The sequence below is a fragment of the Eumetopias jubatus genome, unplaced genomic scaffold (assembly GCF_037043125.1).
Source record: "Eumetopias jubatus isolate StellerSeaLion01/CBP00866 unplaced genomic scaffold, mEumJub1_p1.0 scaffold_1, whole genome shotgun sequence".
NCBI lineage: Eukaryota > Metazoa > Chordata > Mammalia > Carnivora > Otariidae > Eumetopias > Eumetopias jubatus.
Genome location: NW_028274807.1, coordinates 134,097,363 through 134,113,820, shown reverse-complemented (window position 1 = coordinate 134,113,820; position 16,458 = coordinate 134,097,363). Strand labels below are relative to the sequence as shown.

The window sequence follows — 16,458 nt, the reverse complement described above, 5'->3', positions numbered from 1 at the left end:
AATCTTTTCATTTCTATTTTTTTATATGAACATCCCTCATCTATTCTTACTTTAACAACGGACCACACCTCCTGTAGAGGGGCTCTAATCTGTTTCCTCCACCCAACTTCTTTTCTTCTTTCAAATGTGTACATATTTTTTGAAAGCACAAATGAAAGAAAAAAAACAGTAAATTGCCTCTATCTTCTTATTTTAGAGTAAAGTAACTGTAGAACAATGGCTGGGTGGTTTGAATTTTCTTTGCAGCATCTAGCACACCAGGTGCAGTCAATAAACATTAAGCCATCAAATAAATCCGAATTCCAAAATGCGGTCTGCATTGAAGAATACATTATAGTCAGCTGCTTTTGCAGCAGGGTGAATTTCAGAAAAAGATCCAATTGATTGGCTTTTCTCAAATGTTAATGTGCATACAAATCCCTGGGGATGTTGTTAAAATGCAGTTTATGATTCAATAGGTCTGGGGTGGGGTCTAAGACAATGCATTTCTATGGAACACCCAGGTTATACTGAAGTTGCTGGTACACAGCTGAGTAGCAAGCAGACTGATTACTGGCCAGGGGAAAAGACCAAATCTGCCCCTTCATCCATTCTAAAGAACATCTATTTTACACAATATTCCAAATACATTTAATTATCAAAGGAATTTTTTGTTGAGAGAGAGATACAGCAGGGGGGCTGGGACGGGGCAGAGGGAGAGGGAGAGAGAGAATCTTAAGCAGGCTCCAAGCCCATTGTGGAGCCAAAGTGGGGCTTAATCTCAAGACCCTGAGATCATGACCTCAAAATCAAGAGTGGAACGCTTAACTGACTGAGCCACCCAGGCACCGCTATCAAAGGAATTTTTTTAAAAATAAAACCACTTTTTTTAGTCTAAATATTTTTAAACAATTATAAATCATCAAGATGTAAAAAAAAAAAAAGAAACTTTTAAAACAGAATCTATAACATAAATTTAAAAGGGCTGGGATGCCTGGGTGGCTCAGTCGGTTAAGTGTCTGCCTTCAGCTCAGGTCATGATCCCAGGGGCCTGGAATCGAGTTCCCCATCAGGGTCCTTGCTCAGCAGGGAGCCTGCTTCTCCCTCTGCCTGCAGCTCCCCCTGCTTGCTTGCTCTCTATCTTTCTCTCATTCTCTGACAAATAAATAAATAAAATATTTAAAAATAAATAAATTTAAAAGGGCTATTTACCTAGAGGGAAAAATGGTTTGCAAACTACTAGTGAGATCAGAATCAACAGGAGGAAAGAGCAGAAAAAAAAGAATAAAACTGGTTTAAAGCTAGATATACAAACACAAACCAGTAGTTACTTTTGTACAGGTCTTAAAACAAAAAAGTCGGTCTTTTAATCCTACTTGTAACAAAAAAATTAAATTATAAATAAGTTACATCTTCGAGTATAGAATAATAAACATCATGAATGTATCCATGATTTCAATAGACAGATTGGATTGTCTGTTGTGAGAAAATCTTTATGATTCAGAGTTATATAATGTGTTTTCTTAAATTGTTTCCTTTATCATTCTACCTAAATCATCAAGTAGTGTTTGAAACAGAAAAAAAAGTCATTAATTCAGTCAACATTTAACTCACTTTGGAAAACCTTGCTAGGTGCTCTCTGGGATTGTAGTGCTGATCCGACATGGATTCTAGAGTGAATCTTGTAGTCTAATAGGAAGAAAATACACATACACAAATAACTAGAATATGAATTCAAAGTGTAATTGCCATGATAAATAGGCAAATAATGGGTTTCAGAAATTCAGAAGAAGCATAAGCAGAATTGTGCTTGGACAATAACTCTTTCCCAGAGTTTCTTGAAATGAAATACCTGCAGAGAGCACTTGATTTTCTGAAAAGACTCCCAGATCCCATTATTTAATGATCATGAGAACTCTCATTTTGTATATACTCTTCCAATTCAGACTAAAATGGATCCTCATTTGATGAAAACACCAAGACCACATTCAAACAGCACTAACAATTCCCCAAATGAATACCTGCGGTACTCAATCCCAGCTTTCCAAATGTGTCTGCAACCACTAGTGTGCTAGTAAATGTTTAACAGTCAGCTCGGGGTTCGGGAGGTGGGGGAAGAGAAGCTACAATTTGTAGCATTTACTGATTTCTGTGGTGTAAACATTCTCACCATAACTGATTTTAGGCTACTACGGTGAGGTCACTGAAACCCACACACAGTCAGCCACACACATACCTGCTGCCATTTAGTGGTGAAGAAGGATGCAGGCTGGATGCAAATCCCAGTTCTGCTGTGCTAACTTTGGTAAGTTACTCAACCTGTCTGGGCTTCACTTTTTCTTTTGTAAAGAGGGACTACTAATAAAATCTGATTGTTGTGAGGCATAAATAAATTAATATGTGAAAAAATTAACATGTGAATGTTTACCACTCAGTGCTGACTATTGTGGACCTTAACAATTCTATTGAAAACTAATCTCTGGGCAAGTCTCTAATCACAGTCTTTACTCACAAGGTCCTTCCATAAAGTAGTATTTCCAACACCTTTATACAAATAATCCTACCAGTCATCTCCTCCTGGAGACTGTTAAGACTCCAAATCTTAAAATAAGATGGTCTGCATAGTCATGAAAATACTCATTCTCTGGACCACTATATGAATATTCTGAAAGATTTAGCAAATATTTTCATTCAGTATTGAGTCTAAGAAACCTTCTCTTAAACAAGTTTTGACGAGGATATGGAGAAAAAGAAAGGAACCCTCTTGCACTCTCAGTGGGAATGCAAACTGGTGCAGCCAATGTGGAAAACAGTATGGAGGTTCCTCAAATAGTTAAAAATAGAACTACCCTATGATCCAATAATCCCACTACTGGGTATTTACCCAAAAAATACAAAAACACTAATCACCAGGGATACATGCAGTCCTGTACTTATTGTAGCATTATTTACAATAGCCAGATTATGGAAACAGCCAAGAGTCCATCAGTAGATGAATGGATAAAGAAGAAGTGGAATATATATATACACATACACACACATATACATATATACACATTATATATACATATATATAATGGAATATTATTCGGCCATAAAAAAGAAGTCTTACCATTTGCAACATGCTAAGCAAAACAAGTCAGTCAGAGAAAGACAAATACCATGTGATTTTACTCATATGTGGAATTTAAGAAACAAAACAAATGAGCAAAGGAAAAAGAGAAGAGAGAGAAATGAACCAAGAAACAGGTTCTTAACTATAGGGAACAAACTGATGGGGGGTGTGGATTAAATAGGTGATGGGGATAAAGGAGTGCACTTGTGAGGAGCACCAGGTGATGTTTGGAAGTGTTGAATCACTAAATTGTACACCTGAAACTAATAAAACACTATTTGTTAACTAAGTGGAATTAAGAATAATAATTTATGGGCATGTGGAAAAGCTTAGCACAGCCATGGCACTGGCCTTGCTGCAGCAGGCAGCCAAGTCCCCGGGCACCAGGTGAGGCCAAGCCCAGCAGGGCTCTGGTGAAGTGCACCAGGAAAGCGAATGTGACCCAAGCCCAGAAACCACGGAACTCAGCCAAGGGAAATGTGCCCGAGCTGGTACTTGCTGAGTTCCTGATATGAGAGCGTCAAGTCTACCTCGGAGTAAACCTCGAGTTTATGACCAGTGTGAGAAGCATGGTGGCTGAGTTGGTCACCCACCAGATTGTGTGCCAGAACTGGGGCCACAAGGCCTGTGACCAGCCTATGGCCAAGATGAAGAAGAAGGTGGCTGAGGGCACCGTGTTCACTGAGGAAGACTTCCAGAAGTTCCAGCAGGAATACTTCGGCAGCTAGGCTCCTGGGAGGCCACGGTGGGAAAGGCATTCAGACCCAGTCTCCCCCTCTGACCTCAGCCTCTGCTTGCCTAGCACAAGGAAGCCCTTGGGCTTGGGGGTTGGGGAGGGGGGCGGTAGGCGGTGCTGGAAAGGAGCTGGTGAGCTGGAAGCCCTGGGGAGAATATGCAGTCAGACCAGAGCCCTATAGGCTTGGGAGGAGCCATCTACCTGCCTGAAAACTGACTGTTTGGTTTGCTTTGGCCCTAGTAGAACCGCAGGGCTGTTTGCTCTAGAGAGGTTACTAGGCCCTTGGGGCCACACCTCCAGGAGTAGGAGGAGGGGTGCTGGGTGGGCTTCTGAGTTCTAATAAATGTGGACCCAAGAGCAAGAAAATAATATTAATAATAATAATTTTTAAAAAGAAAGAAAGAAACCTTCACTTGACATAATGCTAACAGATTATACCACTCATTTAGGATTTGGACTTTTTCTTTCTGGTTTTTTTTTCTGTTTTATCTCAGTCTCTCATTACATGGCATCATCGTAAAATATTAAAACTAGAATGTGATCTTGAATTGCAGTTCTTTGTGTGCTATCTTAATTCCCACTGCCATTCACCTCATTTATGGCTCTTCTATCCATCACTATTTCTCAATTGCCCTTCCAGGACTTGGCACATAATAGTTGATAAGTATTTATTGAATTAAGATGATTTAATACTATTTCCCAAAATAAGTTCCATTAACTTATTCCCAGAAGAAGCAAAATAAGGATTCCAAAGCCAAAGTTCTGGAAACTATACCCCCTCTCTTCTCAAGAATCATAAGACATGTTAGCATATTAAAGAATCTGCAAAGTTTTGCCGTTAAGACACCTGTTTAAAATTATTTAACCTAGGGGCACCTGGGTGGCTCAGTCATTAAGCATCTGCCTTCTGCTCAGGTCATGATCCCAGAGTCCTGGGATCGAGCCCCACATCGGGCTCCCTGCTCCGTGGGGAGTCTGCTTCTCCCTCTCCCCACTCCCCCTGCTTATATTCCCTCTCTCGCTGTGTCTCTCTCTGTCAAATAAATAAATAAAATCCTTAAAAAAAATTATTTAACCTAAAATTTTCTATTCAAGGAACTCCTTTTGATAGGGTAATTATAGTGTTATTATCCATAACTGGACATCTTTGAGAGTGCAATGGGGCACTTTTAATTATTATACCAGGACAAAGGAATAAACTGGGCCTATATGAAATAAATCGGACATACAGTCATTGTACCTATGGACAGAAACATGGAAATTCCCACAACTATTGTTATGTGTATATATGGATCAAAGTTTAGAATTTAGATATTTAGAATTGACCTAAATATCTTATTTTACTGATGAGAAACATGAGGTCACAGAGAAGTTCAATTACTTCCCATTGGTAAATCTCTTGGAATTCAGTTAAAAGGCAGAGCTGCGAATAAAATCCAACTGCTGGAATGACATTTCCAAATCAGTTTCTGATTTGTTCAATCCTGAAATTGAAACAGTTAATTTGGCTGTATTTTCACAAAGAAGAAAAGAAACACTAGATTTATATGCTTCTCTCAGAATATCAGTTTGTCATGTAGGAAGCACTAATTTTATGTAGGTGCAAATGTAAATCAGATGTCAGCTGGAGACCCCTTGTCTCTTTGGAGATCTAGGAATAATTTTCTTGAGTTTTCAACAATTCCATGACCTAACAGAAGGCCAAAGTTCTGCTCTAGCCTCTGGAACTTTCCATGGGCCTATTGCTCATGGCCAGCTCTGCCTTCTGGGCTCATGGTTTCTCTGTGATATACTACATTAACCTACTCATAAAACAAGGTTCACTTGCCCCAAAACAGATACACCCTCACAAATTCTTAAAAGATTTTAAAAAATTTTATAAGAGGAAAAAGGAAGGATTTACTTCACAGCAAAGCAAATAAGAGTCACAATTAAGCTATAGCATTTTATTTTTTTTAAGCCCTAGATGCTTAAAATAATGCTACATAAGCTATAGCATTTAAAAAATATTTGTATTAAAGAGGGCATTTCCCGAATGGAGCACTGGGTGTTATAGGCAAACAATGAATCATGGAACACTACATCAAAAACTAATGATGTAGGACTGTCGCCCATCGCCAAAATGTCTACAAGTGCACCTGCAGGTTCAAGTCTTCAACCGAAGACTTCAGCAGACACAAGATCAAGTAGATGAGGTGGTGGACATCATGAGAGTCAATGTGGACAATGTGTTGGAAAGAGATCAGAAGCTCTCAGAGTTAGACAATTGTGCAGACGCGCTGAAGGCAGGAGCGTCGCAGTTTGAAACAAGTGCTGCCAAGTTGAAGAGAAAATATTGGTGGAAGAATTGCAAGATGTGGGTGATAGGGATCGTCGTTGTGGTCATCATCATCATCATCATCGTGTGGAATGTTTCCCCATGAAGAACCAGTGCAGCCCCAGCCTGCCGTTCAAGAAAGCTCTTAAAGACATTTGACTTAGAACCTGCTACATTCTCGAGCTCGCCTACTGTTCTGTCTAAACTGATTATTTTCTGTTTGTTACCATAAGGTTTAATTTCTAGGCAACGTGCCTTTGTAATGTCATAAGTGCTCCAAACTTGAAGTGCAGCCGCCCAGCCCATACCTGGCCCGGTGCCTTCACAGATTGCCACGTGGCTGACAAAGAGGATCTCTTAACTTCCCAAGTGTCATCACCTCAAAGTAATGTCTGATGCATTGGTGTCAATTCCAGTTAAGGGAATTTGTTCCAAGTTAGCTATCCTTGCCTACTGACATCTTCAGAACCACATTCTAAACCTTTAGGTAATCAGATTTCCAGTTTGTGCCTTCCAGAAAGAACACTACTGCCTAACGCAGATCTGTAACCATAACAGGTTGCATCTTATTTTGCTATTTTTCGGATTCCCTAGAAGAGAACTCTCTACTGTTTATAAGCAAAAACAAAAAACAAACCAAAAAAAAACGAATGATGTAATGTATGGTGATTAACATAACATAATAAAAAAATAAAAAATAAAATAAAAAATAAAAAATATTTGTTGGCTCTCCATGCTACAAATTTTCACTGGCCCTCATCTTCATATCATCTTCTAGTTATTCACCCTTACTCCTCCTCCCTTCTTTTTCTTCTTTCTATCCTCTCTCTTCTTCCCTATCGAGTATTCGACCACAAATTTTTTCCCTTATGCTCATAAAAAAAATTACTTTTCCTTTGCCCTACCATACCTTGGTATCACCTAATATCCTAATCTGTGATATGAATCGAGTGTGGGAGTGTACTGGGGGTCCTCTGTCCCAATTATTTCTTCCAATGAAGATAGAGCATGCTTTACAAGGAAACGAGGTAAAAATAATATTCTGTGTCTCATTAAGCAATTATATAGCTCAATCTGAAGATAATTGCATTTACTCACAAAGAAATGATGGTAACCTGGACTAGGGTGGTAGTAGTGAAAACAGAAAGAAATGGACAAATACAAGAGACCGTTCAGAGTAGGAAGCCACAGGTATTGGTGGTTGATTGAAGAGATGAGGTTGAAGAGTAACAATCAAGTATAATTGTCCTCTCTAGCTTTCTAGTGTGCACAGCTGGAGAGTAGGGGGTCCCATTTACAAAGACAGTGGGCCTGCGGAGGGAGCAGGCTCAGAGGGGAATATAATGAGGTTGGTTTTGGAGATGTTGGAGATGAAGTCCCCATGAGACAACCTCTGGGAGATGCCTCCTAGACAGGGAAATGTGTGTGTGTTTGGCACTCAGGATAGTGACAGTAAAGGCACAGGCTTTGGATTCAGAAGTAACTGGCTCCAAGTTCTAGCTCTCTGGTTTAACAGATGTGTGCCTCAAGCAAACTACTGGAAATCTCCATGCTTCTATCTCTTCATTTGTACAGTTAGACTTACTATTACAGTTCTATGTTGAGAAGGTATCTCAAGACACCACAGATAACATGTATGAAACTCTTAGCATAGCTCAATAAAAATAAGTAATTCAAAAGATACTTATTCAGCAAGTGGCATGAGGGACTCACTGTGGTGTGTCATCGGCCCCGCCTGGCCCCTTGCGTGCCTACCCTCCCAGCCGGCCATGGGGAGAGGGGGGGATCCAGGCACCAGCCGAGCTCCTGCTCTTGTTCCCCGGCCAGTCCGGGGCATCCCTGCACCGCTTCAACGGTGGCTTCACCGGACCCACGGACCAGGTCGCAGCCGGAGCCCCAAGTGGATGGAATCATGAGGTACTTCTGCCGCGGCCAAGTGGTGTCGGGCTTCAGCCACGGCTCCAAACAGCTGGGCATCCCCACAGCCAACTTTCCAGAACAAGTAGTTGATAATCTTCCAGCTGATGTATCCACTGGCATTTATTATGGTTGGGCCAGTGTTGGAAATGGAAATGTTCATAAGATGGTGGTGAGCATAGGATGGAACCCATATTACAAGAATACAAAAAAGTCTATGGAAACTCATATAAGGCATACCTTCAAAGAGGACCTCTTTTTTTTTTTTTTAAGATTTTATTTATTTATTTGACAGAGAGAGACACAGCGAGAGCAGGAACACAAGCAGGGGGAGTGGGAAAGGGAGAAGCAGGCTTTCCGCCGAGCAGGGAGCCCGATGTGGGGCTCGATCCCAGGACCCGGGGACTATGACCTGAGCCACCCGCTTAACGACTGAGCAGCTCGGGCTGCGACCCGGCCCACGGGTCCGGTGAAGCCACCATTGAAGAGGTGCCCGGATCCCCGGACCGGCAGGGGAACACGAGCAAGGTGTTGGTGCCTCAAAGACGACATCTATGGGGAGATCCTCAATGTAGCCATTATTGGCTACCTCAGACCAGAAAAGAACTTCAATTCTTCAAAAGAGAAAAAATAAGAATCCCTTATTTCAGCAATTCAAGCTGATATTGAGGAAGCTAAGAAACTATTAGATTTACCAGAACATTTGAAATTCAAAGAAGACAATTTCTTCCAGGTTCCTAAAAACAAAATAATGAATGGCTACTGATAAAAAAAAAAAAAATCATCTTATTTATTCATTTACTGTTTTCTAATATTTTACTGCTCATAACTCCTCAGTTGTTATATATTGAAAATCAGACATTTTTGTACAGCTATGAATTGGTTTAAACAGTACAGTGTCTTTACCACATTATGTTTCAACTGTTCAAATTAAACCCATCATGCTATAGTACTAAAGTGATTCACTTTAAAAATCAAGATTCTTTTTTCATGTAATATGTTGATTAAAATGTACCACTAGAAAAAATATACATATTTATTCAGCAATTCCTATGTACCAGACACTGCTCTAAGCATCTTATATATATTTACTAATTTAATCTTCACAACAATCCTGTATCATAGACAGTATTATTTTCTCCACTTTAAAGATGAAGAAACAAATGCAGAAATGGTAAGTAGCTTGTAATACTTATAAAGCAGGATGTGACGGATCTGAACCTAAGCAGTCTGGCTTCAGAGCATGCACACTTACCCACTGCACTGGACTTAATATTAGCTAAAATTATTATAATTATAGCCTTGGAAGTCCCCAGAAAATGATGTGGGAGCCTGTGAGTAACTAAATAATGATATTAATAATAGCTAATTTTTATTGAGTGCTTATTCTTTGTAAGGCAATATGCTGAATATCTTACATGGATATCTCAACAGTTTAATTTTCTCAACAGTCCTATGATGTAGGTACTATTATTCCTCTCATTTTGAAGATGAAGAAACAGACATGGAGAATATTAGTGGTTCTGACCAATGTCACAGAGATAAGTAATGGGGTCAGATTCAAAACCAGACAATCTGACTGTCACATTCTAAAAAGAAACATTAGAGAGGCAAAAAAGAGAATGTAAAGATGAGAAGAAGGTATAAGACAGAGTTATGAGGAACAAATGGTTCCAGCATCCTGTTAAGAAATCTTTTAAAATGTAAGCAATCACCTTTCACTGCCTTTGCCAAAGAGGGCTGGCAAACATTCCCTCCTCCACCCGTTTGCAGCACATTCCCTGTACCTGACTTAAAGCACCTGCTCATGGTGCCACTGTGACACGTTCATTTGTCTCATAGGGATGGGAGCCCTACCATTGCAGGAACACTCCCTCATCCCCTTGAGCAGCCAGTGCCTTCAACAGCCCTCCTATAAACAAACATCTGCCGAATTAGAAAGCAGGGGAGAGAGCCAGAGAGAAAGGGGAAGAAGGAGCAAGGAGGCAGCAGCAAGAGAAAGCTTCTTGCCCTGTCTCCTAGCCTGAGCAGGGAAAAACTAGTTGTAGAATAGGATGAGAAGTAAAATTCCTTTCCAGACTTTTCTGCCACCTGGTAGGTTTTAGAAATCAGGACAGTCTTTGTAGAGGAGGTGACGAGGAAGCCAAGTCTGGAAGGGAGAAAAAGAGCTTCCCTTAGACATGAGAATGGTGAGGAAAGAAAGAAGACACATTTGGGAGCCACTCTCTATTTCTTGATAAATGCAATGATAAGGTGAAAGAACTCAACAGGGCCCATGATAAAGAACTTTATGTGCCATTCAAAGGAATTTAAGCTTTAGCCTGGACAGTAAGGGTCTCACACTCAAAAGCCCCTAAGAACCAGGACAGATTGAGGGGACCTCCATGTCAGATTGGACAGCACTTGTCCTATCTATAGAAACAGCTTCCACTAAGCTTCAGCCTTCTGGTGCCATGCTGGAATGCAGACCCACAGTGGTCAGATATCCAACCCCCCAAAAGGAACCAGAAATCTACATTTTTGTGCAAAATAACCTGAGTTTTGAATACTGACAAAGAAAAATCACTGAATGTTTTAATAGTATCACATTTTTATTTTAGAAAGATTACTTGTGCATCCATAAGGAGGATTGACTATAAAAACTTACTAGCTACATACTAGTAGTAACCAGTCCTAGCATACTACAATTGGATTGGTAAGCCTCAAGAAGCTTAAGCCAGTGATGAAGTAGGAGAAAAGAGTTTATCACTATGAAATATTTATGCAGTAAAAAAAAACTAGACTTTTCAACTGAATGGAAGTAGTGGATAGCAATGAGAGGAAGAAGTTGACTTTTTCTGCCTAAAATTGCATGATACTGAATGGAAAAGCTGAGTCCACTCAGACATGTTAATTGAAATATTCCTATGAAATATCCAAAAGCAATGAATAATGCTATTTAAAATAAAACTATGAAAATCATGTAGCAACTTGAAAAAGTGATCATGCATTGTTAAATGAGGAAATGATGACAAATATCTATCTATGCCATGATTACAAAATTATCCAATGTCATACAAATTATATCTGCATACAAATGCTTAATATAATTTTGAAAAATGAAAATTGTTTAATTTGTTGAAATGACAAGATTTTAGGAGTTTTTTTCCCTTTCATTTGTTTTATTATGATCTTGTAAAACTTGTTTTGCAGTAAAAATAACAAAAAGATGGCAAATAGTTTCTGAGTGAATTAAGGGAAGACAAGTTTGCCATAAACTAAAGAATTTAGGGAAGGCTTGCTGGAGGAGGTGAGGTTTGAACAAGGTCCTAAAGGAGTGGAAAGTAGTTATTGCCTGAAGATGAATGTTTTCCTTGCTTCTCCATGGAAAATTGTACTACTTCCAAGGAACAAAAAATACAGTTCTACTATATATTGTGGCAAAGGATAAACAAAGCTGATTGCAACCTTGAAATTAATCTAATTTGCATCTAAATACCCACTCTGAATTTTCAAAAGATGAACCCATTTTTTTTGTTTAAAAGATTATTTTAGGGGTGCCTGGTTGGCTCAGTCCGTTAAGCATCTGCCTTCAGATCAGGTCATGATCTCGGGGTCCTGGGATTGAGCCCCACGACAGGCTCCTGCTCAGGGGGGAGCCTGCTTCTCCCTCTCCATTTCCTCGCACCTCCCCCCATGCACACGCTGTCTCGCAAATAAATAAAATCTTAAAAAAAAAAAGATGATTTTATAGAATGGAATTTTCAGGGACCTAGAAATCAGAAAACCTGAATGCAGCACAAATTCATCCATTAATTAGCTATTGTCCCTCTTAAGTCACTTTTTCCATCTGGGCCTCCATTTCTCTTTGTAAAATGGGATAGGTAAGTTAGTTGATCATTAAGTTTCCATCCAAAACTAAAATTATATTTTTCTCTGTTAAGAATACAGTATTCAGATGCTTCACATAAAGCTTAGGCTTATGAAATTATTGACACACCCTGTTTTGTGTTTTCATTTTGTTGCTGACTAAAGGAGTGTATTTTTAAGATCATCCATGCCTTTCTAACAAATGAGTTTATCACTCAGAAGCAGCCAAGCAAAAGAATAGTGGAATGATCTGTTAAAAGCTCAGCTAAGGTGCCAGCTGGGGAACTATACACTGAAGATCTTTTTTTTTTTCCCTTTGGGTGGGCAGCAAAGCAAGGTTTATTGAATGATAGTAAAGTGATAGTACTAAGCTCCTGAAGAGGGATGGGACCCAAGAGAGTAGCCCTACACTGAAGATTTGACACTGTGACCTCCAAGATGCAGTGTAAGTGCTACTTGACCTATGTCTCCAATAACTTGAATACAAAAGTCCAAGAACAAAGAGGAATGTGAGCGTCCCCTTGTAACATCACACTCAATAGCCCACTTGGGGCATTTGTGCTTTCAGTCCTGCAACCCGAGGCTCTGCTGGGTTACAGTTTCCAATTCCCAGGAGAGGAACACTTACTATGGGATACAATGGGGGTTCTGCTGAGCTAGAAGCTGTACCTACCACTGGTATAGTTTGAACTCTCCGTGATACGGCAGTCACAGAAAGGAGCTACTGTACTGGCTGAGGCAATGAACCTTGATTAACCTAAGAACTCAGGGTTGCTTCTACACAATGTCTAAGACCACAGATACTCACTAAGACATCTCAGTATTTCCATAGCCAGTACTAACCATCACTGACCAGTTGTAACAACCATTATCCAGTAACACAGGGCAACAAAGGGCTTAAAATCCTCAGAATGAAGATCTACCCTACTAGGCAAGCATACCAGTAGGAGTACTTGCAGAGGATGAGGAAATCTACAATGGATGGTGGAAGAGAGAAATGAGAGATCTCAATTACAGCCTCAGGATGAACTGCAGAAGCAGGGACTGGAGTAGCTTTTCACTGACCTTCCCGACTTATCTCTTCTAGGAAAATGCACCTTGAAAGTGACTCTGACTGGTTGAACTTGTACCTCAACTTTCCAGGAAGATGTCCTCTTGTTCTAAAAACAACAAAAAATATTGTTCCCATATTTTAGTTTGTGAACCAGATATAATTGGAGGGCATAAATGGATCTCAGTGGTGCAAGGGGCAGACTGTAAGACATCTTTTTTGCAATTTACAGATAGTATTGGCTTCACTTATCCTCCAGACAGCTGCCACCACAACCAACATACTCAGAATTTTTGCTACTTGAGGCCAACCAGCCACACTCAAATCCCTGTTGTCTCCTGCCTCTTTCTAACTCAGATTCAGATTCCGATGAAATGCCACACCAAAGAGCCTTTGTTTTGGCTTCGGAGAAGCTGCTGAGATGTGGGATGGTGCAAACCGGTAGTGCTGAGGAGCAAAGTGTGTGTTGGCCAGTAAGAGGCAAGAGATGGAAAAGAACCAGGCAGATAAATTCTCTTTCCTTTTCTCCTTCCAATGGAATGTTCTGAATCATGATTTCACCATGCAGCCTGGCCAAGTGGATTAACCTGCAAAGTGGCCTACTGTCTCCTTCAGCTTCTTACAGAGCAATAGTCTGCATGTTACCTTGCACTGTTTACCATCCTTCTCTGCTTTACTTCCCTTTTCTCCCACTCCTGCAGCCCTGGCCTTGTAGCTCTCAAATAAAGCATCAGCACTTAGTCCTTGCCTCAGATTCTATTTTCCAGAGATCCTAGGTTAAACAACTACATTATTTAGACTCCCTTAAAGTTAGATATGACCATGTAACTGAATTCTAAACAATGGACTACAAGGAGAAATTATGTATCCCACTTCCAAACTTGACACATACAAATCTGTTCTTTTTCTCTACAAACTAACTAGAAAAGAGAAAGAAAAAGAAAAACTGGGAACATTTGGAAGCCTTTACACAGCAGAACCTCTGTTAGCCTGAGTCCCTGAATGATAGGAATTTGTTCATATTCCCACTACTATTACATGAACCAAATAATTAATAATAATAATAATAATAAGCTTCTCTTATGTTTGAATCACATATATTTGAGGTCTATTGGTCATTGCAATCAGCATATGCTACTTAACAGACTTAAACCAGTAACTACTAAAGTTACTAAACCAGTAACTACAATTAGTAAAGATCAAGATTCCAAAAAAGGTATGATGCAAAGGCTGGGAGTCCTGCTTGCCTGAAACCATATCTTATTTGTAAATTTGTGTAAATGAAGGAAAGCAACAGAGTCGTGATTCATTTCTCCAAAATTTACAGAGTTACTAGGTCTTCTTTAAAAAAAAAAAAAAAGATTTATTTATTTATTTATTTGAGAGAGAAAGAGAGAGAGAGAGTGTGTGTGTACATGAGAGGGGGGAGGGTCAGAGGAGAAGCAGACTCCCCGCTGAGCAGGGAGCCCAATGCGGGACTCGAGGATCATGACCTGAGCCAAAGGCAGTCGCTTAACCAATTGAGCCACCCAGGCGCCCCAGTTACTGGGTCTTCTTTAAAAGCCATTCCCACCCAGTCACCCTTCAACCCCTCTTTTCACACCTCCAGAAAAAAAGCCAAATGAACTAAACTGGCAGGTGCTTATCTGTGTAAACATCTTTGTGCAGGTTTTACTCATAAAGGTTACAATCCTAGGAATACAAGAGAAACTAAGCTAGATGCAATCACTGAAACTAACAGACTTCTACATTTCTACCTTACATGTTACCCACAAATGAGAGCGATTTTTCTCTAAAAAGGAGAAAAGTCCCCGTGTGAGGAACATTTCATTTTTGATATTATAGTAAATGTGCCCTCTAATCTTAAAACTCAGGAGGACACTGTGGCACATAACCATTACTCCCATTTGCAATCGCTGCTTAATCTCAATCTTAATCTTAATACAAACAACTCAAAAATCTCCACCCACTTCATTCTCTTTCTCCCTCTTGGTACCCACATCATCGCTCCATAAAGGTAAGCCCATGGTAGAGTGGAAATAGTAAAGTTCCTGCCTTTTTCTCCCAGCGCTGTATTCAGTAAGAAAGACCAGATGCTGGGGCAGTCATGTGCTAATAACCAATGGCAGCAGCATCCCAGAGAAGCTGTGAAAGAGAGATACAATCCAAACCAAAGACTGGGGAGGAAATTAGTCAGGAGTACAGGATGAAGTCAACATCTGTGGCTTCTGCTGGAGGGAAAGGAATGGTTCATAGATCTTGCTAGACCTCAGCCCCACTAACAGGACATCTTAAATGGAGGAAAAACTGCACATTATCTTTATTAGTCCATTCAACGTATACTCACCGGGAAGTTACTATGCTTAGAACCCACAATCAACACTGCAGTGTACAAGATAATTAGATATCTGCTCTGATGGAGCTTGTGGACTAGTCTAGAAACTCCATACTCCATTTTCAATAAGTTAAAAGTACCAAGGGATTCATTCCCACTGGCTTTCCTAAGAAAAAATAAATTGTAAACGTGATGATTATTATTACCCTAAACATCACTTATAAAACTTCTAAAAGTGTCCTCGCATGGCTTAAGATATAAATCTCAAGACACTGGCTTCTGAACTAAAAATCGAAACAGAAATTCTGATAAATTAAAATTCCCTACCATCTATCCAGGTTCTTTCCTCTCCTAAAATCTTTAAATAGACTATCTGATTTTTTTTAAATGAACTCTTTTGACATATCAGGGAGAGGTGAGACTTGAAATAGTGCTAGATTAGTTTACAGAGTGGATACATCTTCTTGTTAATTAAAGTATCAGGTATGAGCTGGACAAAGGCAAAGGCCAGGAAACTTCATTCATCACAGATGGTATTTTGCAAATGGGAAACTCTGCTGGCACAAGGAGATGGTTACAGTGGTTGGTTCTTCTCTCAGAAAGATAATGGCTCCGGCATAAGGGGGAACTGTATGCACAGCTGGTAGAGGAGTGGGAGGGGCTGAAAGGAAGGGAGCCAGTCCCTTGCACATATTAAAAGCAACCCTGGATATGATAATGGCTTGGGGGCTATATTATTTTTAATATCCTTATCAGTTAGAGATGCATAATGATATACTGATGTCTAAAGCAATATGTGTCTAGAATTTGTTTTAAAATATGTCATTAAAGGACCACAAAATGTTGATATTTGTTAAAACTAGGTCATGGGTACATGGGTAAAAATCTCTCTATTTTGTGTGTTTGAAAGTTTTCATTATAAAATATTTTTTAAAAGAGCTACCCCCTGGGTCAGAAAGTTGTATACAGCTGAGGTATCAAGCTGTGAGCTTCCAACTGTAGCAGCTGCTACAGCACCAATAAATAGAAAATTCATGAACCTTTATTGCTGATCGTCACTGAGGCATTGCTGCATAGAGTGGGAAGTTTCCTCAGATTTGGGGGAGGAGAGTCTGATGCAGTAAAATATAGGATCACATTCGCTCTTTTTTGTGGCTTC

At 39.9% G+C, this 16,458-nt stretch overlaps 2 pseudogenes; both read left to right on the top strand.

Moving 5' to 3' along the window:
• Positions 1–5,952: 5,952 nt before the first annotated feature.
• On the top strand, positions 5,953–6,369 carry LOC114205718 (vesicle-associated membrane protein 3 pseudogene; annotated as a pseudogene).
• A 1,675-nt stretch (positions 6,370–8,044) lies between these two features.
• LOC114205596 (riboflavin kinase-like) lies at positions 8,045–8,830 on the top strand (annotated as a pseudogene).
• Positions 8,831–16,458: the final 7,628 nt, after the last annotated feature.